Genomic DNA, 27,959 nt, shown 5'->3' with positions numbered 1-27,959 from the left:
TGCTGCATCAGTAATGTTTGGTAAAGACTATGAAAGAGCATACAAGCTTTTCCTTTAAGAAAAAATACGAATAATTTGCACAAAATAAGTAGAGCAAACTCTATTAGAAGAAAGGGAATAGCCTGCTAGCTCTTCAGTATAATATAAGGCACAAAAGAGCCATTGGTATTGCATCGGGATTTAATAGTCCTTGAATCTACAAAGTCTTTTTGTTCTGGCTGCTTTCAACACAGTTCAGACTACACAGATAATTCAATGTGCATCACAGGAGCACTCTTAAAAGCTCAATAATACTATAGCATGCAGAGGACCACCACAGTCCTGTAGTGAACTTAGTAAGCCAGGACCCCAAGTCATAAAATAATCTGCACTGAAAGTATGCAAGATTCACACTGAAGCCTATGAACCAAGTTCTCCTTTACACTGAAGACATGATCTTCTCCTTCTAAAGACAGCCTATAAAACAGCATGAATTAAAGTGTCTTCAGGTGGTTCCTGGTCCTTTTTCAGCGCTTGCACAATGTATAACAGTGTTGGTTCAAACATAAATCAAATGCAAAGGACTAAGGACTTGCTTAAAGTAGATGATCAAGTATGTGGAAGATGAAAACCTAGCACTTCATGACATCTGAGAATACAAACGAGAGATGTAGAAGAGGATGAATTAAAAGTAGGATAATTGCTGCAAGGACTTAAAATCTCCTGGTCTAAATTAAACCATAACAATTATATCAGTGGAAGAACCCTCCCCTTATCTTATGGCTTTACTTGACAGGAACAAGTGGTAGGATGAGAGCAGATGACCTCAAGTTGTTCCAGGGGAGGTTCAGACTGGATATTAGGAAAAATTACTTTACTAAAAGGTTTGTCAAGCATTGACACAGGCTTCCCAGGGAAGTGATTGAGTCACCATCCCTGGAGGCATTTAAAAGATGTGTAAATTAGGCTACTGAGGACATGGTTTAGTGGTGGACTTGGCAATGTTAGGATTACATTTGGACTCAATGATCTTTACTTAAAGGTCTTTTCCAATCTAAATGATTCTGTGATTCTGTAAAATGCACACTGTAGTATTTCTATAAGAGGACTATTTGTTTGGGGTTTTTTTATGATATTAATTTGTTACTCCTCAAGAAGATATTTTACTCTTAAAGCCGATTTTGTTCTTTCTCATTTAGCAAATATTGATTTTTTTTTCCCCTCCCCTTAACTCCATTTCAAATAAAGCTAAAAGAAGCAAGGCTAGTTTTCTTTAATACCTTCAAATGTGCCAAACCTCCTCTGGCTATCTGGAATAAAAAGCCACATTTGTGCCTAGTTCTTTATGGATATTCCAATCCCAATTTTCTTCTTCTTCAAAGCTTCAAAAGCTGTTTAAAAGAAGTTCAATGCATCCTTCTTCAAAGATGACAGGAGAGTTACTGCACTTTGGATTACCATACATGACCTCGGTAGATTCCTTGCTGTCTGCTCTGTTTAGGAGTTCAGCTTGATGTCAGCTTCCTGGTATTACAGTGATGACCAAAGACAGTCATCCACAAAGACAAATTACTAGGGGCTTCAAGAATGCCAGCCACCCTGCCAGCAAGGAAACATGAAGCACATGTTTATCAAAACACAATTTTGACTCTTGCTGCAGCTACATGCTACACAAAGAACTGCTATTTCATTTACAAGTAAATATTCAGTGTTGTACTGACAACACAAATTTCAGCAAATGAAGTAGTAAGTTTGACAGAGTATCAAAGAACAAGATTATAACCTGTCCTTTCAAATTTTAGCACTTGAAATAATCAGTGGATATTTTTAGAAGCATCAAACAAAAGATGAATAAACTCAACCATCACTTTAAGATCCAGAATAGCACATACATCCACTTGGTATTTTGTCCTAGACACTCACCTTTTTCCATCAACATTCTCTCACATTTTCCTATTAATTATTTTATGTTATAAAGGTATGGGTTAGCTTCATTTGAAAACAAATGTCCAAACACAATTAATCCATAGACATGCATGGATTACAGAAAGATATTCTAGCAACTACTACAGAAAGCCAAGGAATCCTCATGACAACAGAAGTTACTGCAGAATTTTTACTACGTAGTTTATACACAAGAATTTCCTCTGACAGTGGCAAAAGCTATCATTCTTAGAGAGATCATTCCACCTCTTGAAGTGTTTTTTCCAGAGTCAGAGAAAAGTCTTGACTCGTATCAGAATGCAATCTGATCAGAATAGTATGGCTCAAGCCACAGCTAAGGAAGCATGTCTCCAGGCATCTGCATCTCTGTTATGACTTTGCCACTTGGTGTGCAGAAAATCCAAGCTGCTGCAGACATTCTGCTATCCCCATAATTTTCATTGTCAATCTCAGTTTATCTCTCCTAGCTCATGTTATTTGTTAACTCCTCCCCTTTTCTAACACTTTAACGATGCCTCCCTCTTGATCAAAAACCTTTATTCCCTCTTTGCCTGTACCAGGCTAATGCCTTTCACAGTCATGCTGGAAGGGACTAAAGAGAAAACTGAAGAGAGAACTGAACCTTGTGTGACTCCATAAGAAAGAAAAAGCAGCAGTGTCATAAATCCTTAAAACTCCTTTGGGTGAATGTAATGCTATACCCAAAGGAATAGCCTATGTAACAGTTTTATCAGCCCTTCTTATGCAGCATCAGCAGTTGCATCTTTTTGTCGCCCTGTTAATGTATCACATTGAAATGCCAGGAACTTTCCCGTGGGCCACACTAGCAAAGGTCAATAGTATTTTTTCTGATCTCGTCTACTGAATGAGCTACGATCAGCTTACCAGGCTCACATGGGAAATTATGTTTAATACATTCTCAGGTACAATGAATATTTCGATGTTTTAGTCTCCCTTGCTTTCTTTGCAACTTTTGAGGTTTTATCTTTTGTACTAAAGGTTTTAAATATACTGCAAGCAGTTGGGAAGTATTTTGTGGTTTCCTCTGACTAAAAGATTTTTAAGTAGTCATCTGCAACTGAAGGTGACTAGATTTGTTTATTCAATTGGTTTCTTCCAGGTTTGATAATTTTCTATCCCTCTCTCTTCCTCCAGCACAGGATATCAGAAAACCAGAGATATATATGTGATCAGATTTGAGGTTCAAGGTTACACACCAATGTTAACATAAAAATTAAAATTATCTGCCACTTCCTAGACTCCATGCTCTTTTGAGGTCTACTTTTTAAAGTGGGCTACTGAATTTGCATAAGTTTGTGTGTTATTTTGGTTGAAGCAGGACCATTGATATTTCTTTTTCCTTGCAATATAATGTGTCTAAAAGAGTGATCCTGTTGCAGTGTGCTTTTATGTCAAGTTTCTGTATAAGTATACGAGCAAAGGTAGTGCTGGTTAAGTAGAAAGGATTAAGCTAGAATGCTCAAGAAAAACATCAACTTAGCAGTACCTGAAGCAGCATTTGCCCGCACTGTTCCAGCCTACATCTATCTTCCCTTGGCAGTGAAGCCACCTGATGCAGAGCTGCATCTGCCAGCCCACATAGGAAATATGTTGGAGGTGATTGAATGGCTCACCCAAATATGCTGAACTAGCAGGCACTGCCATCTCATTGTAATTTTGCACCAATAAATCAACAGTTAAAAGGCAAATAATACGAGGTAACTTGAAGTGGCTGTCATTAATTATGTTCTATCTTTTGCTTAGTAACCACCACAACACGGTCTTCAATAAAACCAATCCTAATTACAGTTTGACAAGTTTCCCAAATTATGCTTGTGATTTATTTTGTCATGACAGCTTTGGAAACTACAAGAGCTGCTTATTTCCTTTTTAGTTCACAAGTACATCAAGCAGAGGTACAGTCAGAGATAAACAAATACACAAAAAGTGCCACTTGAACGTCCAAGAACCAGTAAGGCCAATGTTAGAAGACACTAATGTACCATGAAAACAATAAAAAATAAATTTGTAGTAACTACAGTATCTATTTCCAAAACTCATAAAAAGGTGGCAACTTTCTTCTGATTGGAGCAAATTTATCAAAAAACCTATTCTGTACTTCACTAGTGACTCTATAAAAGCCTGTTTTCCTCTATCTGTTTCAAACCAATTTCCTAAACCACCTTCAATGAGCATAACATGTAGTAGTGTTCCTTGCAGGACCTGATGAACCATAGTTCTGCATGAATTCATTTACAGTTTTATTTCCCCTTTAATAAACTCTCTGTGATGAGTCCCCTTAGTAGTACATTTCAAAATCTCAAAGTCAATCCATTTTTGGATAAAAATAGGGAAGACTAGAAAGAAGGCAGAAAGACTTATACGCAATTTTTAATTACAAATTCCATTGCTCAGAATAATTCCTATCCATATCACGTCCATATTGTGAAATACATCTTTTCTTTGTTGCTAGCTTCCTTTTCTCCTGAAATCCAGGGAACAAAAAGGATGTCACTGTTTTTGTTCAATTCACCAAAAACATTCAGGACAAAATGCTACAACCAAAAAACCAAGCAGTCTTCATTGCTGAAAGGTACAGCCAAATTTGGAGAGTTGTGTTTACGTAACATAGCTTTATGAACTCTTATTAGTTAGCTTATCAACTACCTTTCTAAACTCCTGTAAGCAGGACTGGAACTTTCATTCCAGAGCAGTTTTTCAAAAAAAATAATACAGCCAGAATGAAATTTTTAAATTCATGTTACAAGTAGAATTTCATAATCAACTTTTCAAAATCATGAGTATGCAGCTAATGAAAGAAGTGTCGCATCTCCTGTATTCTCTGGTTACCCATACCTGGCACATTTCCTGGAAAAGGAAGAATCTTCGAACTGGCTCACACCTGGCCGCTGTTCTGCTCCCCACTTTGGTAGAAAATTACTTAATTATTTAAAAAAATGAAAGATAAAACATTCTCTCTGCCTTCAGTTTGAAGTGTACAGACACCAGCTTTTTCTATACATTTTTGCCTTTAGCCGACATGGCATACACTGGAGAAAATTCTATAGTACTGGCTGCATAACTTTAGCCCTTAGACTGATTCCTGAGAGGTACCAGCCCCAGAGAACACTAATGCTCTTACTGCCTTACAAAGAGATAGCCAGAAACTCGCAGGATCAGGCTTCTTTTCTCAGCAACCCACTCACACTAGTGCAAAGGTTCTGAGAGTCACTGGCTGGTCTGTTTGCACCAACCCTCAGCTGCAACCTAGGAACCTGCAGATAATGCCAATAGAGGCCTCAGATTTCAGCAGCATTTGCTGAGGAGTCTCTGCTTAATCTCACACCCAGCACAAGGACGCTGGCATACCTCATGATCCAGAGTGAAGCAACAGATGGGAAGGAGGGGAGAAGAAACAGAATCAAAGCTGTTCCACACTGTTTGCTTGGAGGTTGCCAAAACAGGCACTGACAGTGAGCAGCCACAGGGAACTGAGGATAGCTTAAGTCCTAAATTCTCAGCAGGTGCAAAGCATGGAGATAGTATTTTAAAACAACCCCCTAGGAAACCTTGCGTTTTTCTCTCCTCTCCCTTTTTTTCTTTATTCTTTCTTAAACAGTTTCATCAGTAACAAACTAAATTGCCAGTGGCTTTCAAGTTACAGCAACAACCTGGAGGCAACCCACTTTGTCAACAACACTAATCTCTAAGCCAAAGAAAAAAGACTTCCATTTATAGCTGTTTCTTTTTTTAAAAGATAGCTGTTTCCTCTCCAAAACAGGCCTAGGAAATGTAAACTGATGCAATCGGGTCCCCAGGGCTTGAAAGAAGGTAAGAGTTCTGCTTCTGTTCCAGCACTGCGGATCTTTCTTTGTCTTGCTCTGTCCCCCACTCCTATGCATACACATTTCTATTATACATCACTTAGGCTTGGCATGTATCTCACAAAAATCAAAGGGAATGACTCTGTATGCTTCAGTGTGCAGATGTTCCCTTCACACAAGCATTATCAACTACAGGGCAAAGACTTCCGCTTGTTATCACTGGTCACTGGGGGGACACTTCTCCCAAATCAATGAATCAAAAATTACCCAATGCCACTTCAGGGCAAAAGCAGCTTTATTATGGCCTTGAATTTGGGAGCTGGGTACTTTATCGATAGAGTACTCCAGTACCCAAGCAACAGGGAGTATATTGATATTAGCTAATTATTTTTAAATCAGCCTTAAAGTCAAGTTAAAGTGAAAAAAAATACTCACTTTCTAAATCCAAACACCTGTTTGCACAGTTAAAAAAGTACAATGAGGATTTAAAGAGAAGAAAGAAGCAGACATACATCCACTTTGCACTCCAACCAGCTTTAGAAGTTTCGTTCACACTGTATGGTTTAATTAATAAGCCAGTAGTTTTTCTGGCTAGAACTGTGATTTTCACACACGGTCTATCTCTTAGGGCACCTCCTTTCACAAGAAAAGAACTCAAACAACAAGATGCATTCTTTCTGCAATAACCCAGATCTATCATTTGAATTCTTCACATTCCAGTCTCACCTCTGATTTTCTCATCTTGTGTCAGAAAGCCCCTTATTCGCACACTTCCACCCAGGTAGGAAAAATCTAGTATCTCCACCCATCATCTTGCCACATCCTGCTTTGGAAGTACTAACAAGTGAGGTGACACCCAAATAGTCTTAGCTGACTGGACAGACAATAAGCAAGCTCTCAACAAAGACTTCCCACTGGAGAAGGAACCATTCCCTACTTAGAGCTTGAAACTGACTAAAACACATTGATCTCTCTTATTTTATGGAGGGGTACACAGGGGATGTGTGTGACCCTCACAGACAGCAATAACATCTTTTTACTAAGATCAGCTATGGTGGTAACTAGTCTTTTTGGGGTATAATGAGTTTCAGATGAACTGATCTTAATCCTGTCTAGAAGGGTACATTTAAGCTGACTTTGCACCAAGAATTAAAAAATACAATCCCTCATCCTATCCAGTGACCATATCACTCTTGCATCTTGCTTTACCCAAATCCTTCACTGAGCAGCACCTCTGGGAATGAACAGTTGTAAAAAAACCCTCAGCACAAGCCTTTGCATTTCTGTCATTTGTTAGCCCCTCTCTCCCTTCTGCCCTTCCATCCTTGTCAATCAGAAGCTGTATTATGTGCTGAAGCAAGAGGGTTTACATCTCTTATAAAGTCTCAGATAATCTACTGTAAATGAACATCTTTATTCATGTGACTCTCTTCCTTTTCGCAATACACACAAGGTTCTGGACTTGATAAGAAATCGAAGCACAAGGTTTTACAAATTAATCTGTCTCCCCAGCCACAGTGCAGATTTTCCAAGACCCAGCTCCGGGAAAGAACTGCCTGTAGTAAAGTTTGCCATGGCTCCTGTCAGTACATGAAGAAAAAAACGAGTGGATTTGGGAAAGATGTGGAACTGTCATAGTCTGGAAAGGAGAAGTAACAGGGTATCTACAGAATGTACAGTTAAAACAGTATTGTAGTATCCCAGAAAACAGAAACAACATGATTGATACAGTTACTGTTACTTCTGGACCTGAGCTGTAACATCTCATTTAGAGTGCCAAAAATAGGATATCTGGAATTTTTTGTCTTTAATGTTTTTTACAGCTAGTGGTGCTAGAAGGAAAAAAGTTAACACATCATGCCTAAATTCTCAGACTTCCCCTTGATGACGGAGAGCCTTCTTTCTCTGACTTGTTTCTCCTTTCTGCTTCAAGCCTAAGATATGGTACTAATTCAAAGGATCTTACTTCAAAACAATGAACTACCACATAAGGGCTAGGTTCAATCTTTCATATTTCCACATTTTCCTTCCTGCCCACTCTTTACAGAACAATGAAAGCTATTGAGTCCAAGTACTACAACGCTATTTGTTCACAGACAGCTCACCCATTCCTTTACCAAGTTAGAATACATTTACTGTGGGATAAAAAATAAAATTGGATATACAATGTTTTATATGGTATGCTTTAAAATTAATGTCTTAATTTTCCTCCAAAAAATATTTTGAAGTTAAACATTTAAGGCCACAATGAACTTTGAGAAACTAGACATGAAGAATCCTAATGGTCAGTGGAACTGGAATTCAGACTACACAAGATTCACTTTTGTCAAGAAATTCTGAATCTACATTTTCTGGCAGGAATATCAGAACTAGAAGACTCTAGACATACTTAAACTAGGATTTGATGAGTTGTGGATACAACACAATGTTGCTCAAAGACAAAAACATGTTTGGGTGTAATAAACCAGGAGGTCCCTTTCTAGGCTGTGTCCCCAAAGACGTGATGCGTTCTTTCTACCTGGCCCTGGCAAAACATGCATTTTGTCCTATTCAGGGAGGGAGATTCATGTATGCTGTGGAAGCACACGTGGAAAGCAGACAGTAATATCACTATAATAAAAGATGTTTCTATCACTTGACATTTCCCACAATTAACATGGGGCACAAACACTGTCCCCCATCCTTTAAGAGAGGGTTTGAGAAGCTTATACAAGCACTGCAGAAGTGAGATAATAATTGCTAAAGTAAATTCTACTTTTATCTTTTTTGATTCCTTTCTTTGATGTCTTCCAAAAGGACACTGCACTGAAAGGAACATTCTCCTTGGTGTTCAGAATGAAGTGACAGATGGGAAGCACTCATTTGCTCAGCACTTCTACAGATAACACAACTTTTGACTTAAGAATCTAGTTCTAGAGTGGGATAATTTAGCAACAGTAGGAATGTACGCACGGCGTTGTCTCTATTTCCCACAGTTCAAGGGACACTAAAGGTCACCTAGAGATCATGCTGTTGTGGAGTAATGTCATTCTTGTCCTTATTTTCTAAGATCGATCTGCAACCAAAACATGCCAGTGTTGTTGTGAAAGAAAAGGTAGTGATGTCTAACTATCTGAAACCAAGGGAAGTCTTGCTGACAGGCTCCTACAGAAACACAGGTGTAAAATTCAGCTCCCTTACCTGAAACCAGTGAGAAGACTCCCAACTACTTGACAGAGGCACTCAATCAACAAAAGGTCTGTTCCGCAGACAGATTTCTAAGTACGCACTACACAGTCTGTACAAAAATCCTTAAGTCACTTCTCCAGTCCAGAAGGGAATTCAAATTCATGGCTACCATCTAAAAACTTAAAGCTGCAGCCAGATTTGCAGCAAACTGGGATTCAGTGAAGTCTGAAGGGGCTTTTTGCCATATGCTACATGGTCTCTTCATGCTCTACAATTCTGTTTCTATCAATATTTAGAACTACAACATTAGTGTCTCTCTCAGTAGCCCATCAGGAACTTCATTTTTGCAATGCCCAGCCACTCATCTAAAACACAAAGGCACATCAGACCTACTTAATGAGAACAATATGACCAGCTTAGGAGGCCCACCTACCAGAAGCTTAGAGGGTGGATGCTTTCACAGAAGGACATCAATTCAGTCGTAGCACAGAAACTCTACTGTCTTGAGAACCTTGTCCCCTGGTCTGACACCGGGAGAAACAATCACTAATTATATAGAGAGAGACAGCTTCTTTTTAGGGATTTATGTAGCATTTCCATGCAACAAAGAATTGTTTCTAACCATAGAAGAAAGCAGCAAAGGTCAAACAGCATTATTTGGTCCTAAGCCCAGCAATATTAGATGGATTAGAGCTTGTGAAGAAATTCTGAATTTATATAATTTCTTGATGGAACTAGAGTGTAGCTTTTTCCACATAAAACAGTTGCACAAAATTGGCTTGCTGCTTCTGCCAGCTCAAAGCTTTGAATCAATGTCTTTGGACGCCATTTCAGGTTTTTCCCACTGACTCCATTGGGCATGGAATCACACTTCAAACAGCTAGGATAGCTAAAGCTCTAATTATCTTGCTGTACCTGAAGATTATCCCTTGGGTTTTTCTCTGCAACTATTTCCTCCAGATTTTTTTCTACCCTTTTATTCTTTATCCTTTTATTCTACCCTAGAAATCATTTAACAAAATAACATAAATTCTCCACCACACCACAGAAAACCCAATCTGCTTTCTCAGCCAGTAAAAAGTCAATGGCAAATAATTCTCTTTTTACATAATTTACTTGGCGTATACGATCTTTTGATGTCAATGTGCAGGTGACTGTAGTATCTCTTCAAGGGACTATCCTTCTCAACAACCTTTTTCACTGCTGTCTTGTTAACGTGAGCTTGAAGGAAGATCTCACAGAGAGGAAGAAAAACAGAGGAAGAACATTTCTCAGCTGATTAATAACTTTATAGCAACAATAATAATCTGCCCCTTTACTTCTCCAGCTACCTGAACATTATCCCAGACACACTGAAAAGTAGTGATTCACTTCAGGCTCATTTGCAAAGGGAAACAGAATTTTCAACTACTTACACTTTTGAACAGAAATGGCAAGTGGGCATAGAAAAACATCTGAAAGCTATTAAAAGATCCATTTGTTGCCAGAAAGAAAAAAAAATCACAGGAAAAGATGATTCTTGGAAAACGAGAGAAATGTTTAGAGAAATGCTGATTTCAATTCATTGCTTTCATATTTTGAATGCTTCCAGACATTCCTTCATGAGATGCTGCTTTATATTAATATGCAACTTATTGGGTGAGTGTAATTATTTGCTGAAAAGTATTTTTTTTTCTTCATGTATTTTTAAAACAGTAAACATTTAAGTGTATCTTTTCAAAAATCCAAACATGCAGGGAAATCTTTCCTAGCAGCTTGTTTTAACCTGTGTCATTTCAACAAGCTGATTTACAGTAGTATCCAATTAACAGTTTTAGTGGCCCATGTGTAGGGGAAGCAGGAACAAGCAGTAATGGGCAGAACAGCTTCTTAAGCCAGATTTCTCCTGAAGCCAATATATGGTGCAATCACACCTTAAAATAAGGTCTGAGAGCACCCAGCAGGGGAGATCTCCTGAGCTTGCAACTCAAAAAAGAGACTATGGAATCAAAATCTCAAAAGAAGAGGTCTTCTCAGTCTGGAAAGCAAAGTTAATTTTTATTTAACTTGAATCTACACTTCAGTAACCTAATCCAGTAATGTCAGAGAAATCCAAGTGGTGATGGAAAGGCTTACCGATCTGCTACTGCTGCTACTAATATTTGTATTTCCAGGATGGGAAAATCCTGCTGGAGAGAGTATTCTACAGAGCCAAGATGAGTTGAATTGATGTACAAAATAGCCAGAGATTTCTCAGGCAGGTGTTAGTTGAAAAGGTGACCCCAACCAGTTGTACCATGCACCATCAATGACATCACTACTCACAAATCTCTAACAGTATGACATATCAATTAGCAGATCAACTTCTTATGAATTGCACATGCCACTCGAACATAATTCACAGTTTACTTGTAACGTATGCAATGGCACACAAACTGGGTGTCAGCCAACCATCCATATGAGAAATTCCATCAAACATAGGTGAAAGTAAAATCCATCCCGAGCACCTTCCCCTAACTGAAATATTGCAATTCTTTTTTCCTAAGACTACTGAAGGAAATTCAGGGTTTTTTTTCCTGCAATCAGATAAACCAGCAAAAAGCTATCTGAAAATCTGTCGTATATACTGGTCATTTTTGTACAATGCAACCTTAGTAAAGCCAATTGCAAAGAGTTACTTATCACCTATTTTTTTTTCTATTCTTAAGAATTATAAACCTCAGCACAGTCAAAGCCAAAGAAGGTAAGCAAACTCATTGGTTCAAAAATGAAATCTCTTGAAAGTGAATAAATGTGCTGCATCTATTTCAACTTCTTCATTTATACTTTACTACACTAATTTTAAACATTTCTTTTGTAAGCACATTGACACTGACATCTGTTAGCTACCAAAAAATTAATACCACTGAAGACAGAAATCACCTGCTGGCATCTCCCAGATATGTACCTAAAAGTTTAGGGCAATGAGGTACTTAAACATGTTAGGTTTCAGTCAGTAAAAAACAACCATGTACTTGAATTCAAACACATGATTTGTTGAAATAGCTCCTGGATTAAAATCTTCATTGGCAAATTATTCATTTGAATGTATAGGGCTGCACAACTCTTCATCTTCTATGATGCTCTTACTGACAAAAGCTCTTTTCCATGTCCATTGAGGGCATGCCTCAATGAAAAAACAGTGAAAACAGAAAAAACAGTGGATAAATTTTAAAATTGTCTTTCTTCCAAAAATGTATTTTGCTATTTGAAAAACAAAAATAGTATTATTTTTAATAAGAAAATACAAGAATATTTTTCCGATTGTTACTTCAGCCAGATTCTTTTAACATATTCAAATATCACTACACTTTAATATTACCCATTCCAGAAAATCACTTCAGCAACACTGTTTATCTTTCTATAAATCAAATTTGCAAGCCATAAAAACTTATAAAACCTACAACCTCATAGTCATCATACTTCATAATGTCAAATATTTCTGGTCACAAAGACATTACTCCAGCCTTAACCATCTCCATATGAAAATACATATGGGATGTAATTTATTTTGACATTTTTAGTACAACATAAGGCTTCATTTCATAATCTGTCCTATATATATTCAATAGACAATATACAGAATAAATTCTGTGCATCCAACAATACAATTTCATCAAAAAATGTACAAATTATATTCTATGTGAAGTATATATTTTTTGTTGGATAATAGTGAATGACAACACAATTCATAGCATTTCAATGTTGACTTAATCACTTCACTTACTATTTTGATGCCATTTTGTATCAGTGAGGTTTTAGATGTTGAGATATCCATTTATATACAAAAACAACTTACACAATGCTGGAATTTCACCAAATAAGCATCTATATTTATATCTCCCAAAACACACAACTATTTTAAGGCATGACATGGTGAAGGATTTCTTTGGTTTCTTTCACCAACCGAATTAAAAAACCGCTTTACCAAATGGAGAGCCTCCATGCAAATTCTGATCGTGCCTACCCATATTTGATTTATGATAGCTGATGGGATTACAGCCTAGCTGAGGCAACCTACCATACACAAATGCGCTATTAGTAGCTATGGTACATTAATCAATGGTGATGGGCATAAAAAATTCTAAAATATGTTTAGGTTTTTCCCAGTTTTAGTGCACGGAAACGGGAAATGTAAGAACAAACCCATGTGCACTGATCATATGCTATATCTTAATTGTACATTCAGCAATGCAGCTGTTCAATACTCTTTTACAAAGCTCTGCGTCTACATAAATACAGAATATGTATGTTCCGCAATCTCATTTTCAAAAATCGTATATTATCACTTTGGATAGAGAATAAAACAGTATAGTAAGAAATTAGCTTTTGTTAATTACATCAAGATTTAAAGGAAACATAAAGGAAGTGAATAAAGTCTGATCCAATTGAATAAAATATCTTAACTGGAAACATTCTACATCAGATTTATAATTGCAAGGTTTAAATGAGACATCACCTTTTTAGGATCAAGCAGACAGAACATTATCTTCACATCAGAAATCATCTTTTTAATGTGTATGATTTGGTGCAATCCCATTTAAAATATGAATCAAGTATCCGTACTGAGGACCAAGGACAACCAGCTGGTAGTCCACATGTAAAGTCAAGTAGCTCATACTGATTCTCAGATCTGCAACTCATCCCAGCTCCTGGCAGCTCTCCAAATATGTGCTGAATTTCTAGTCCAACAGCACCTGGGATTCCCAATCTCACTACTTTTTATAATGCATAAAAACATGAAAGGAAGATGTCAAGCAAAGACTGCTGTAATACAAAAGAGCTGAACATTCAGGTTTAAAGATGGAGAGCTGGGTTCAATGTTAGAACAGCTCCAGTGGACATGAAAATAATACCGAGGGCAAAGAAAGTAAACCAAAGGTTATTTACATGCTGTTGAGATCTACAACTATACTGCCTTCAAAATCATTTTGGCAGGGATGCAGAACTTAACGCAGTAACATAGAGAAACCAGTATTATCCACAGAACCAACTGTTCAGTCTACCTGGCAATTCAGACTTTCAAGTTAATATCCAAGTAAATCCATACTCCCAAATGTTATGAGGTGGGAGTTCAGGTAAGATAAATAAAGGAAGAAAAAGAAAATTATTTTCCCTCTCTATTTTAACTGCCAAAGAAAATTTCTTTTTAAAGACTACAAGTCTTAGTATGCTGCTAACACCCATCAAAACTTCACTATATTTTGAATACATGTAAATTTTAAATCTCAAGTAAATCTCAGCTGACAGTTTTAAAAATTAATGTACAGGATTCAGCTTCAGCTTCCTGTTAAATAAATCCAAAAAAAGCACAGTACACCATAGAACAGTGCCACATAAAATGAGAAAACAGCTTGACTCAGAGTTGGTTACCATTCTGAAATGGCACACCCAGGAAGACCAGAAAAGGATGACACATGGCACATACATTTCACTAGCAAGCTTAGTTCAAGAAAGAACATGGCTCTAGAGCATTAGGACAGAGAAAAGACATCCAGTTTCTATAAAGTCCTACATCGGATATGAGGTTCTAGCAACGTGAAGACAAATTATCCCATATAAGTGATGACAGATGTATAAAAGGCACCCAAAAAAAGATTTTAAATATACCTACATGAGCAGTTCTGTATTTTAATACCAACAACAACTTTATCAGGAAGTCTCCACATCCACACAAAGAAAGAAAAATATTGAGCCATTTGGACTTGTTCATAATGTTTAGGTCAAAATTATGTAGGAGCCATCTTCCTAAATATGATTATTGAAGTGAAACAGTTTTCCAGCTTCTGTGCGTATCAACTATTACTTTTCGGATACTTGAATAATGGAAAGCTGCTGGTGGTAGAGTTCGAGACTATTCTTCCTCTCTAGGTGAGTTAACTGTGCCACCTTTATTTTGCTAACAGGCAGCAACCAGCGTTTTTCTGATGCTGACGTCCCTAATTTCAATAACACAGATGCAACACACATTAGAATCTTTACATACGAATCTTAAGAGTTATTTTAGAATTATACTAGACTGTACCTTGCTGCATCATCTGTGATCATAATCTTCCTGGAGTTATAGTTTCATGAATATCAGCAACAGGCTATCTTAAGAAGTTCTGGATTTCACCTATCACCTAGCCACCACCATCCTTCTCCACACTACAGTTCACTGCTGGTCAGCATTGCAGCTAAACTATGGGACCAGCATGAAAAACAGATCTCTGGGACAGTTGCATAAAATAACCTCCCAAAAATAAAAGAGAAGATCACTTTACACCACTTAAGTTAATAATGCCTCATGAAACTGCATGTAGGATAAGTCTGTGTCATCTTCCTTGGGTCTAATGAGAGAGTACTGCAATAATGATCTGTAAGCGAAGCAGACAGCTAGAAAAAGATCAGAAAACTTGTAAAATAAGGGCAGTCTAGCTCACAACAAGTAAAGGGGAACCCTCTTCCACATGGGACCCTCAGATAGGGTCTGAAAAGCAAGCACACTGCACCACTTCTCTATATACAGACCCAAACTCATCTCATGCTTGGAAGTGAGACTCTGTTCCCACACTCCCTTTCCCATGGTCAAAACACTTAGTTGCAGGGTCAGACTTGGCTCCACTACATGTGACAGCAGAAAGGTGGGAACTATGATCTGCAGCAGCTGCTGACTGGAATTTTATCTATAGTCAAGTGTTTGTGTAACCTTAGTTAAAAGGATTACAGTCATAAGCACATGAAATACAGCCAGGATGAGAGGCATGTATGTGTGCATGTGTCTACGTGTATGCACATTTGATTTGATTACAAAGACAGAATAATGTTAAAGGAGCATTCACAGACAAATAAATGTAAAGTTCTAAGAAGCTAGAATTACTTCTAGTAAGATTTTCTTTTATTATTTAAAATTGCATTAAATTCACTTGTACTGTTTTATTTCTCCACTTTGCTACTGCAACAGTAAATTCAGCTGAGTACTTGGCTTTGACCATTTTGTATTCCATATCCACAAATATCAGAGTTGCCACTGAGCAATGTTATTTTGATTACAAAGAACAAGCATTTCCCTTCCCTCCCCCTCTTTTTCCTCCCCTTTCCTTTCTTTTTCTTCATTTAAGAAACAGACTGGTGAGGATCAATTCTAAAGTAGGAAATATTGGAGCCACTTGCATGTCCCTCACATGAAACATGAATAATCAATACTTAATTATGAAAGGATGCAAGTTTCAACTGTCTTCTGTTTCGATACATGCTCAAATTTTATCTGACAACTGAATGTTTTATACAGGTCTGATGAGCAAAACATCTGCCTGCCTTCAGCTCTCAGCACTCTTTGCCCTTCAGTTATGCCTCTAAGTAGGACAAGACAACTGTGGTGCTTTTCCATTTGAAAAAATATATTATGTGTAAACAGCCAGCAACGGCTATAAAACACTGAAGTACTATAACAACTATGGAAATACCTCACATAATTTCATAAGAAGAATTTAACCACTGACCGTTGTTACTGCTTTAGGAGTTGTATAATAAACACAGCCATGTGTAATTAAAGTTCTATCAAAGTATTTGTCCTTTTACATCATGATGTTCAACAGAAATTTATCTGTAGCTAATGCCATAGCGTTGGTGATAGACCAAGCGCCCTACTGAATAAAATACTTACAGGAGCTCTCTTGCTGCGATTCACTCCACTGACAAGTCTCCTTACCACTGCAGAGCTGACAGATCAGTTACAAGGCTACAGACTCGGGAGCTATTCTGAAACGATTTCTAAAGGTTTATCTAAGCCGGCAACCGCTGCAGAAACTTACGACAAGGGTCTCCAGAATACATTTATAACTTCTTCCATACATCTTTTTTCATCTTATCCCTTGCCTCTCCCTCCTACCAGCTCTGGGATTCAACTGTCCAGTAACATACAACATGAGAATTATGCTCAGCTATGCCAAAGCCGACCATGCCAGGAGAAAAAGTGGCTTGATTTCTCTAGACTAAAATATTGCCTGAGTTTAATTTCAGTAAGGAGCAGCATATGACAAGGAACATATTTTTGAGTTGAACAGTGGGAGTTGGTTTAGCTTAATACAGTTTCCGAATTGTGCTATCACTATGACAAATATATATCTTCATGAGGACAGTTTTGTTAGAAATGTTCCTGATAAGAATCAGAGAGAGCAAAGGAAAAAGCAGCCTTTGCAGAACTGATCCTGAATTTGGAAATGTTACATTTTAAATACACAAGCAGATGGCATTTAAATAAATTAGAAGCAAAGAAAAAGAGAATTTATACATGGCAAGGGAGAACAGGGAAAGGAAGTTTAGAGTATCTGCCACAGATCTCAACAGCATTTTTATGAAGTGATTCTTTTAATGTCCATATACAATTCTAAGAAGCTTGTCAGAGGGATGTGGGGGCAGGCAGAATGCACAGTGACAATTCACTTCCTTTAATGAAAGTTGTTCAGCCATCTTAATATTTTCATCTTTACACTGAAAATCATTCGTTTTCTTAGTGCGAAAATGAAGTTGCTTCAGGCATGGTGCTGCAAACGTAGCATAATTCATTGTGTTAGAATATCTTTTCAGTTACAATATCCTTAGCAAAAGCAATAAAAGGTCAGCACATGCATCCCTTTGAATTTCACTAGCTTACAGAGACTAGCTAGTACAGGTGGAAGGTTTATAACTAAGCCAGCAGAATCTCAGCAGCAGCAATAGGTTTATTCAGCTCTGCAGTTATACACTTCTTCACATCTTTTGTGCGAACAGAAATCTCTGGCCTATTTAAGTTCCACTTTAATGTGCTATAATCTTTTTCAAGACACTGTCATAATCTCTTGAAAGAAACTCCTCATGTTCTTTGATGATATATGAAAATGTATCTTCTTTATGTCTGTATCTATTTTTTTTACAGAACAGAAAGAAGATGTGAAAGCTCATTTTACATCTACATACAGACTTTTAACTATTTCTAATATTCAGGACATGATCAGTAAGTGGTTGATTTTCTTCTGTTACTGCACCAGTAACACATAACTTAAGTTTCAGTTTTATTAGGAAATAAGAATATTATCTGTACAGAAGTATTTGTGTGTGTGTGTGTTTGTTTATATTTCCTTCATCTATTTTCTTTCTGGTGCAAAAGATCCATAGTGAAGAAGAGGGACAAGTAGGAGTTGTCCTGATCTTGTTGCAGTAAGTATGAATTACATCAAAACTTTTAAATATACATGCATATTTCAAGCTATACATAAAAAAAAAATTTAAAAGCAAGTGTAAGACAGTTTAAGTGAGTTAGTGGACAAAGTGCTTTCTCATCAGTTTTGCCTAGTGAAACTTCTGTTTCTCTAAGTAATGTATCTGGTGCCCTCAAATCAGCATCTAATGGGAAACAAACTTTGTCACAACACCATCTGGAGAGCATAACAAACTACCTCAAAGGAGCACACTCCCTTCTAAAACTGTAAACACAGAGAGTTAACAGGAACACTTCTCCAGTGCTGCAGGGAAAAAAAAACAACAATCAACCAAACTTGCTCTCTATTCTCATTTAAGTTTAGCAGAGATACTGATATGAATAATAATTAAAATTGTACATTCTTAAAAGTCCAGCTACGCATGTATATGATGGCACTGTTTCCAAAATAGTTGCAAAAACAATTGCTATCTCTGAAAAAGGAACAATACAATGCAAGAATTGCTGAAATTTCCTCTTGGAAAATCTAGTCTTTGCACATGGAAGTTGTCATTCCAGCCATTCAAAGACTCTGAATACATGGCATAAATTACAGAATAGCTCTGATACTATAACTAAACACCCTAAAATGCTTAGCTCATAAAGGAAAACCAGGCCCACCCTAAGTGAAGGAAGGCAGGGAGCTAGGCAGACCATAACAGCTCTAAGTGCCTGAAGTGAGGGAAAGATGCCAGAGTAAAGTCTGTAAAACTATCTGTTTTAGTCAATTAATACTTTATTTATTTTTTTTATTTAATTAATACTTTTGACTTTTAGTCAATTAATACTTTAGTCAAAAAAATACTTAGGAAAGAATAAAATTGTCCTACACTCAATAATGCACATATAAGAAAAAAAAGTCTGACTTGTTGGTCTTTGATGGTTCAATACCTTGGTATTACTGAGTTTCACTCTTCAGGTAGGAAAGTCTCTGCTCTGCATACAAGATAGAAAAAATGGAAGTCACCATAGTATCCTTGGTTTTATCCCAGACTTGAAACTCCACATTTAAAGGAAAACTGGAACTCTTACGAACTGATTTTGAAATTATCTTTATTTAAAATTTGTCAAATGATTATGAATATGAACCAGATACAAACAAAACTACAAAAAGTCAAGTAAGTACTTAAACTTTCATTTACTCGAATTGTTCTTTATTGAACATGTTACTGTTATTCTGATAGTTGTATATCCATAAACAGAGGTATGTTGAAGGTGATATTAAAGCATTGCTCACTGTGGAAGACTGCAGAGGTGGACTATCTGTTTCATTAGGTCAACAATGGCCATTTTGACGTCTGTTTAGCCTAGAGAAGAAAACTAAGAGGGGATCTTATCAACACTTAAAAAGATCTAAAGGATGGATGCCAAGAAGATGGGGCCAGACTCTTTTCAGTGGCATAACAAGGGGCAACAGGCATAAACAAAACACCTGAACACGAGTATAAAAAAATCTTTACTTTGAGGGTGATGGAGCACTGGAACAGGCTGCCCAGAGAGGTTATAGAATCTCCTTCTCTGGAGATATTCAAAACCCTTCTGGATGCATTCCTGTGCAACCTGCTTTAGGTTTAGAAGGAAGGATGGTCTGGATTATCTCCAGATGTCCCTTCCAGCCCCTACCATTCTGTGATTCTGTGCAATTCAGTGAATCATCACTTCCCTTTTCCATCAAAAGACAATACACTCTACCAGATTGTATAATACTTCTCTGCTGTTTCAGATATAGAGTATCAGGTTTCTACCTCAATTCTGAGAGAAAATGCCAATACTTTCTCCTCACTACTCTAGTTAATTGATACAGACCAACTGTGTTAAATACTTCCACCCAAATTAAATATAAAGAATAACTTTTAAAAGGAAAAATTTCCTACCAGAGCACCTCCTACTGCAATCCAATCTTCCTACACAATGCTCAAGGACTCACATGCATTCCTCTTCAAGAATGCCATCTAAATCTATCACAGTATCCTCAGTGATATCGTATCTCTTTCTTCCAAGCCCTTCTATATTCATTTCTCCACTATGCAGTTCTGATCTCCACATGCTAACTCTCATAGTGCCATACCATGCACAGAAAGTAACTTTCCCAAAATCCTAATAAAATATAGCCCATATCCGGCAATAAAACCCACAGTTCCTAATGCCTATGCGAACATAAAGTCATTGTTGGGGGCAAGGCCTACGCTTTTTCTTATACATATGCTTCTTTAAGACAAAGCTATAGTTGCTAGTGTAAAATGTTTCAGCTGCTGGTCAAAGTCTGTGATGAACCCTCTCAACTGTCAGATCTAACAGGCAGTCTCTCTTAAAAAAAGTTCAAAAGCCAGACCTGGTCAAGAAGATTCTGGCTTCAATAATACTACTTTGCAGCACAAATCAGTACTAACCTTCAAAAATCTGATATTCGTAAGTGCACATTTCTGGTCAAGAACAGTGTGATTAAGCTAACAAACAGACAATCACCAGCAGCCCTGGAGAAGACAATACAGGATGAGAAATGTGTTCTGGCAGAATGAAAGGAGCTGTAATGAAAACTACTTTAGCCATGGCTATCTAAGAAGTATTTTGGATACATCTGCTTTTAGGCATTTAACCATCTCATACCAGGTAAAAGTTCACACAGTTTTCTGGCAATTCCTGTAATTTCTGTGGCATTTCTGCGTCTGTCAAAAATCTTAACCCATTTTACAAATCCCATAGAAGGATTCACCTCATCGCTTAGCTATCTAAAAATTAGAAATCAAATTTAAACTAATCAGATTAGTTTCCTCCCAGCAAAGACACCTCCACTGGTACCTCTGCAGGGAAGATTTATTTCTCCTAACTTACAGTAATCAGAAAGTGCATCATTTTCTGAAGGCATCTGTGTTTCTCAATAGATAAAGAATTCAGAGTAGACACTGCTAAAATTCAGTGCACCCCTTGCAACATTGGTACTAACTGCCCAAATAACTTACTGAAGAGCAGCTTAGAAAAAAAAAATCTATTTACACGCAGATGAAGGACTCTTATGGCTCAAAAACAGCCCTGACATTTCCATGAAGTCCCCTACAATCCCACATCCTGTCTCGCTCTCATAACAACAGCATCACCCTCTTTTTTTTTTTTTTTAATTACTTATTTAAAAGCTAAGCTGATTTAGCTGAGTAGCCAGGAGGGATCCTGTCAGATTTGGTCACCTTCCTTTTACTATGGGTGGACTAAACTTCCATCAGCAATAGTGCTACTATCAGAACACTTTTCTTGTTCCAAAGGTTTGGATTCTATGCATGTCACAATTAAGAGGGGAGGGGAATCACTACATAATGTAAAGAAAACATTTCACTCGGAAGAAGATTATTTCCCTCAGGGGCCATTCATCTTTGTTCTATATGAAGCTGCTTTATTCCCATATGCAACTTTTCCTGTCTCCTGCAAACAGTATCAGACTTGTCACACCAAGTCAGCAGAGATACATCAGGTTCCTCTTAACAAATTTCCAAAATCAATTACGATACCCATTATGCGCTGTAGTATACTAATTACTGGAATTAACTGGGTTACCATTTAAAACAGTTCAGAGCAATACAGTAAGAATAAGTCCTAAGTGAAGATTATATTTTATTTTCTTTTCAAATGTCTTACTATGGAATGATTTCCTACACTGTTTGTTTCAATTTAGTAACTCACAGGGTTTTTTTCATGTTTCAAAGCACTGTTCTGAGAAAACACATTGGGGTTTTTTATGGCTGGAGCTGGAATTTTACCCTCTGGAGCCCTGACCAGTTGATGTTTTAAAGGGCTCACAGCTTAGAAATATTAAAAGAAAAAAAAATGCCTCAAAAGGTCATGGTAAAAGTGACATAGTTCATTCTGTGTACAAATGTTCTCTATCAATGAACAGCCCTCTGTGTGCAGAGGCATTACGCCTGTTTCAAGTACTTGGTCAAAGAAAAAAACTAAGTTTCAATTTTTCTACCTAAACATGGGTGATAGCCCCAGCTGAGATGCTCAAATTTATTAAAAAAATCCGTGTAGAGCTGCTAGCTATCGACCAACCATGGCCCAACAGGATGTCATCCATGGGCCAGCAGAAGCAGCAGATAGGGGTCTTCAGGGTACCCCAAGGCATTTTGAACAGCACCAATCAGTTATGTTTAGACACACAAATCAAATTCCTAGTGCTCCCTTTCCCACCTTTCCTCATTCTGGAAGCTGTATGTCCCACTCCCAGGACATCTCCCTTCCTACACTACTTTCTTCTCAATTCAGAAGATCAGCCAACTAACAACTCTTAATTAAGACTCCTTTCTCTCTTTCCTACAGGGTAGCAATGGATTCTTTTCAAGTAGAAGAGACTGGACATGAGGATCCTGGCGGCCACCTGGCACAAAATTAAAGCCGCTCTGGGTGCTACAGCAGCCAGGATGGATGTAGCCCCCCAGAACAGAGCCTCAGTGGGCACATGCAGCTACCCAGACCGTGGGCTGCAGGCAGTGCCCCCCTCCCACACTGACTCACGCCCCCAGTACTGACTTCACTTGTGGGAGCTGTGCTCGCATGGGGGAACTCCTTTGCATGGTGGCAGAGCTGAGGGAGAAGGTAGCTAGACTAAGGACTATCAGGAAGTGTGAGAGGGAAATAGATCAGTGGAGCAGCGCCCTCTCACAAACTCAGCAGGCTGCCAGAGCTAGCGCAGCTGTGTACCACCCATCTGCCAGCTGCAAGATTGAGGGAAAAAGAGATGAGGAATGGCAGCAAGTTCCTGCCCAGCGCAGGAAGCCTGTTGCCCCCATTCAGACAACAAACCCCCAGATTCCCTTGCAGAATAAATACGAAGCGCTGCAAGCGGAATCCATCCCCACAGACGAAGAGGACGGCTTCCACAGCCTAGAAACACTCCCTAGGCTGTGCCACCCTCAAACGACCATCAAAACATCCTCCAAGAAAAAGAAGGGGAGAATGTCTTTGGGGATTCCCTTCTAAAGGGAACAGAGGGACCTATCTGCAGACTTGACCCGCTCCACAGGGAGGTCTGCTGCCTACCAGGGGCAACAGTGAAGGACGTCACTGGAAAACTTCCTTCCTTGCCACAGATTATTACCCTCTGCTACTATTTCAAATTGGCAATGATGACACAGCGCAGGAAGCTGAAAGCCATGAAGAATGACTTCAGGGCTCTGGGGCGCAAGTAGTGTTTAGCTCCATTCCAACGCTAAGGAATGAGGAGCAAGAATTCAAAAAGAATCAGTTGATTAATACCTGGCTCCAAGCCTGGTGTGAGAAGAAAAGCTTTGGGTTCTTTGATCATGGACTGGCCCACACACCTCCAGGCTTCCTTCACGCATGGGGCATGCGTGTCTACTAGGGGGACTAAAGTCCTCACTAAAAATCTAGCAAGGCTCATAAATAGAGCTTTAAACTAGATGTGAAGGGGGAGGGGGATGAAGCCAAGCTAGTCAGGAGTGAGTCTGGAAGTGGAACTCCAGTGCTTGAGAGATGGGGTGCTGGCAAGGACCACCAGTATATCACCACAGATCGAGTAGGGGTGAGTACACCTGGTGACAGTAAGGATGAAACTGGCACTGAGGGGCCAGATATTCCAAGGACCAGTTAACTGTGAATGAACACTATTCCCTTTACCAGTAGTGAGGGCTCACCAGCCCAGAAGAAGTGCAGTAGAAGGTGTCCCTGTCCATGGCAGGGGGGCTGGAACTGGATGATAGTTAAGGTCCCTTTCAACCCAAACCATTCTATGATTCTATGACAAATGAAAAGGAAGTAAGAAAGCAGTAGCAGCAGAAAGACTGCTGATGAAGGTGATGGAAGATCATGCAAGCCAGAATGCAGTATTGCAATGAATAGATGAGGAACATGTCAGAATGTCAAGTTAATAGTAAAGCAATTAAGTCAAAATTAACTCAGCACTAGCAGTCACAGTCACTTGGCCATCCCAACACTTTTATTCTGAGTCTGCAATGCCTCACACAGCAACAGGCAGCAGCAGCCTCTCTCACCAAAATATTCACTGATAACAATCAGGTAACATAGCAGAGGTTCATGAGTTTCCTTTAAAAATCAGAACAGTTCCCTGATGAACTTTTTCTTTATAAGGCTGAGCTATTTCTTACATCATAAGAAAGAGTTCAAATTGTTTCATGACACACTTTAAAAACTGAATCCTCCAAAAATACTCAAATAACAAATGTTAATGGTTCAATCTTGTCTTCCGTTGTACAGCACATTTACTAAATCTCCTGGAAAATCACTTTCTGAGACTCTGGATTCACAACTTAAAGTGTTTTATGCTGCATAATGAAGACAAGATGATATAATTTTTGCATGAACCTGGTAATTAATACCTCGAATATACCTGCAAGGAAAAAAAAAAAAAAAAACAAAACAAAATAAAAAAGCTTTGAAGTTTACTGTATAGCAAATCTGCAGAAAGAGACCTCTTAAAGTCTGGAAAAATTATTTTCTTTTTAAAAAGATATATTTTAGCACTATAGTGCTCACACAAACTGCAGTATTTATAAATTAAATATCAATTCATATCCACTGACCTCACCATTAAATAGCAAGGGAATTCATTTTCATCCAGTCTTTCTGTAACATACACAGCAATGTCCTGAAGTGGATTCTTCAGCTGTTCATATTTCCACTTTTCAGGACACTTTCAATGGGGAATTAAAAGCTTTCTGAGAAGCCCGTGTTCTTCCCAATGCTCTTTACAGCTCTCCATCACTAAACGTCTTCTCCCCAGGCCTGCTCATTGTTAAAGTTTAATGGTACATATGACACTTAAAGTAAGCTCAGGGGTTAATAAAACATTTCTCTTACCTAGGTAGCTCCAGCAGTAGACTCTGCCCATATAAGATTCAAATCATCCCCAGGATTTTCTCCTCTCTACTGTAAAGAACCTTAGACAATCAGCTTGCTAGTTCAGACAGTTGAGTGCCTAAAGTTGAATGAATCCAAGCCAAGGGGCTTTGAGTTAGGTACTGTGTGCCTAACCCTTGGGACACCTGAGTTCCTTTACACAACCCATAGTGGTTATGCTAATTACATAGGTGTCAAAATACAGCATTCAGAATATTAAAAAAAAAAAGTTGTAAAATAAGTTTTCAGAGAAGCAGTAAATGCATTCTGCTAACACTGTGATACTGTAGTGCTGTAAGGGAAGAAAAACCAATGCCCAGAAACCCAAGAAGTGACTCATTTATGCACCACACATGAGGTTTTGTCAGTCTTTTATAACTAGAGCCTTAAACTTCCCTGGTTCTAGTACATGAAACATTCTGGAAAAGAGATCCTGTGGCCCTTCAGTAGAAACACTTGGGAACCTGGAAGACTCTGAACTTATGGATAACCTTGCCAGCTGAGACAAAAACACTGCCTAGCTCAGTTTTCTCCTCTCCAATAGAAGCCACAAGCAGATGTTCAGGTAAGAGTAAGACCAAGGAAGCATAAACAACACTCTCATACATATTTCCTAGTTTCTATTTTCAAACCATGGGATTTCCGCCCATGAATCACCTCTTCAAGTACTTGTCCATGTCTCTCTTTGGGTCTGTATAATCTTTTCACATCTACAATGCCTTTTGACAAGGAGTTTCAAAAATCTACCACCTGCTGCATTAACTGATTTTTTACATTCTCTGCACCTGCCTCCTGCTAACCTTCCTAGGCCACTGGCCCTTGAGTTTTGGTCGCAAAAGACAGTTGGCCCCTTCACTCCAAATCATACACAACTTAAGAGTCACAACTATTCATATGTAAAGAGTAATCGCTTACCTAACCACTTCCCATAGGGAAACTATTCCAGTCTCAAAAAGCCTCATAAAAAAGAAACCTTCTATGCATAAAAAGAAATTTTTTATATTGCTAACTGGTTTAAAAATAAATACATAATACAAATACAAAAATACACATTCTATTCACCAGTAGTAGAAACACAATTAAGAACTCCACTGCTTAACTTTTTAGAATTAAATAGAACCCAGTGCTTTATCCACTCCTCATTTTAACTAGTGTTTATAATGATATTATAGTCTTGGAAAAATAGGTCTTTTTAAAGACCTCACTTATTCCTCATAAATGAAATTCATACAAAACCTATTAGTTTGAAAACTTACAAAAGCATCTTCCAGCACAGAGGACAATGTGGGAAAAGACACATAGTTACAAGCTAAGCAAAACTTTTAACTGTAGAAACTTGTTATTCATATGAGAAAAACTCCCCAATTCATGTTAATTACCAGAATTCACATCAACTGGCAAACAAATCTACTATTCCAGTACTTTCTGAAGCCAGTGCAGGTCATTTAAGATAAAAAAATCTTAGTAACTGGGTGATAAAAAAGTTCCTCCAGATTCTCCAAGGTTCCCAATGGTAACAAAGGGTGCCAACAAGCCAGAGGAGCCCACAAATGGCAACAGCAACCACAGACATCTGATTGCATCCAAGTACCGTAAAAAAATCCTGGTCAAAACAGTCAAGTAGTCAAGAGTGTCACGAAAAAGTGGTGCCTATGGGGAACACTAGCTGATTTATTACAAACTCTGATGACAAGCACTACTTTCAAATGTCAAGGATCTGTGGAAATGGACTTCAATAACATAAGTGAACAGATGAACGCAGATTCCTCATACTGCAACACATCAGAAGCCTAAATGTTCTCAGACACGCCCACGCCCACCACATAGACAGTTCAAATGGATGAGCAGGAAGACAAGGGAAGTGGTTCGCCAAGGGTTGCCAATGTCTTGTCCCCACACACACATCAGTGTACATCATTGACACTAACATATCACCTTACAGCTCATACAGCACCTGCAGAGTAAGCTGGTCAGTATTTCAACAACAGAATTATTCTGAAAAAAAAATGTGGTTTTAACCAAATAATTATGTTTAAGTTCACTCATGTTAGAACTAGACAATATATGGGAAAAAATATTTTTTAACATCTACATTTGAAGTAGAATATTTTCTACAAAACTGGAACTGTCATTTAAAAGGTTTTTAAACTATATTCTTTAATTTTCATTCTTGAAGATATTTCACATTTTATTTACAAATCAAATTAAAAACATTTTATTTTCCTTTAATTTTAATGAAGTACCCAATCCTTTGCAGTGGTGACAGCAGCACATCAGGTTATGGTCCCATGGCTTCAGAGAGCACAAGCATGTTTTCTGTATCAACACATCCTCCTGATGCAAACTCCTTCCACTGCTGTAGCTAATGCTTCCCTCAAAAATCCAAAATCATTAGCATAGAAAGACTATAGTATTTTCATTTTTACTCTTCCAACTGACCCCTCAGACTATTGTTCCTAACCTTCCATTTGACCACAAAAAAAAAAAAAACCAAACATTTCTCCAGGCTAAAAACACTAGCACATGTTTAAACTTAGTGGTCTTAGTGTTCTGCTGAACTATGAACAATATCTACATATGCAAATCAAGTTTTCAAAAATATTTTTCACTGAGTTTTGAAGTTTTCTTCATTACATTTATAATAAATACATTTGACCATCTTGTAGCATAACAAACTTGGAAAACTGTTTCCTATAGTATCATTACAGAACAACTAAAGTTTTCAAAGAGTGTTCCAATACTAATTCAACAATTTTACTGCAATTACTTGATGAAAAATCACAATTTTACTTGCAACTATTCCTCCTATTCTGTTCCAAAGAGATTCAAAATGGAACATATTCATTTCTGATGAGATATTTTAAAAAGATGTGACACAGCATAATGATAGCCCATATATCACATTGAGCTGAATGATTGTGAAAGATATTCTGAAGCAGAAACAG

The 27,959-nt window shown here is 37.9% G+C and overlaps 1 protein-coding gene across 1 annotated transcript in view; it reads right to left on the bottom strand.

Annotated features, from left to right (window-relative positions):
- TRHDE (thyrotropin releasing hormone degrading enzyme) overlaps nt 1-27,959 on the bottom strand; it is a 211,055-nt gene that overhangs the window by 142,053 nt on the left and 41,043 nt on the right. The window lies entirely within an intron of this gene.

This window comes from Phaenicophaeus curvirostris, chromosome 1 (assembly GCF_032191515.1).
Source record: "Phaenicophaeus curvirostris isolate KB17595 chromosome 1, BPBGC_Pcur_1.0, whole genome shotgun sequence".
NCBI lineage: Eukaryota > Metazoa > Chordata > Aves > Cuculiformes > Cuculidae > Phaenicophaeus > Phaenicophaeus curvirostris.
This window is presented reverse-complemented; position numbering and strand designations above follow the sequence as displayed.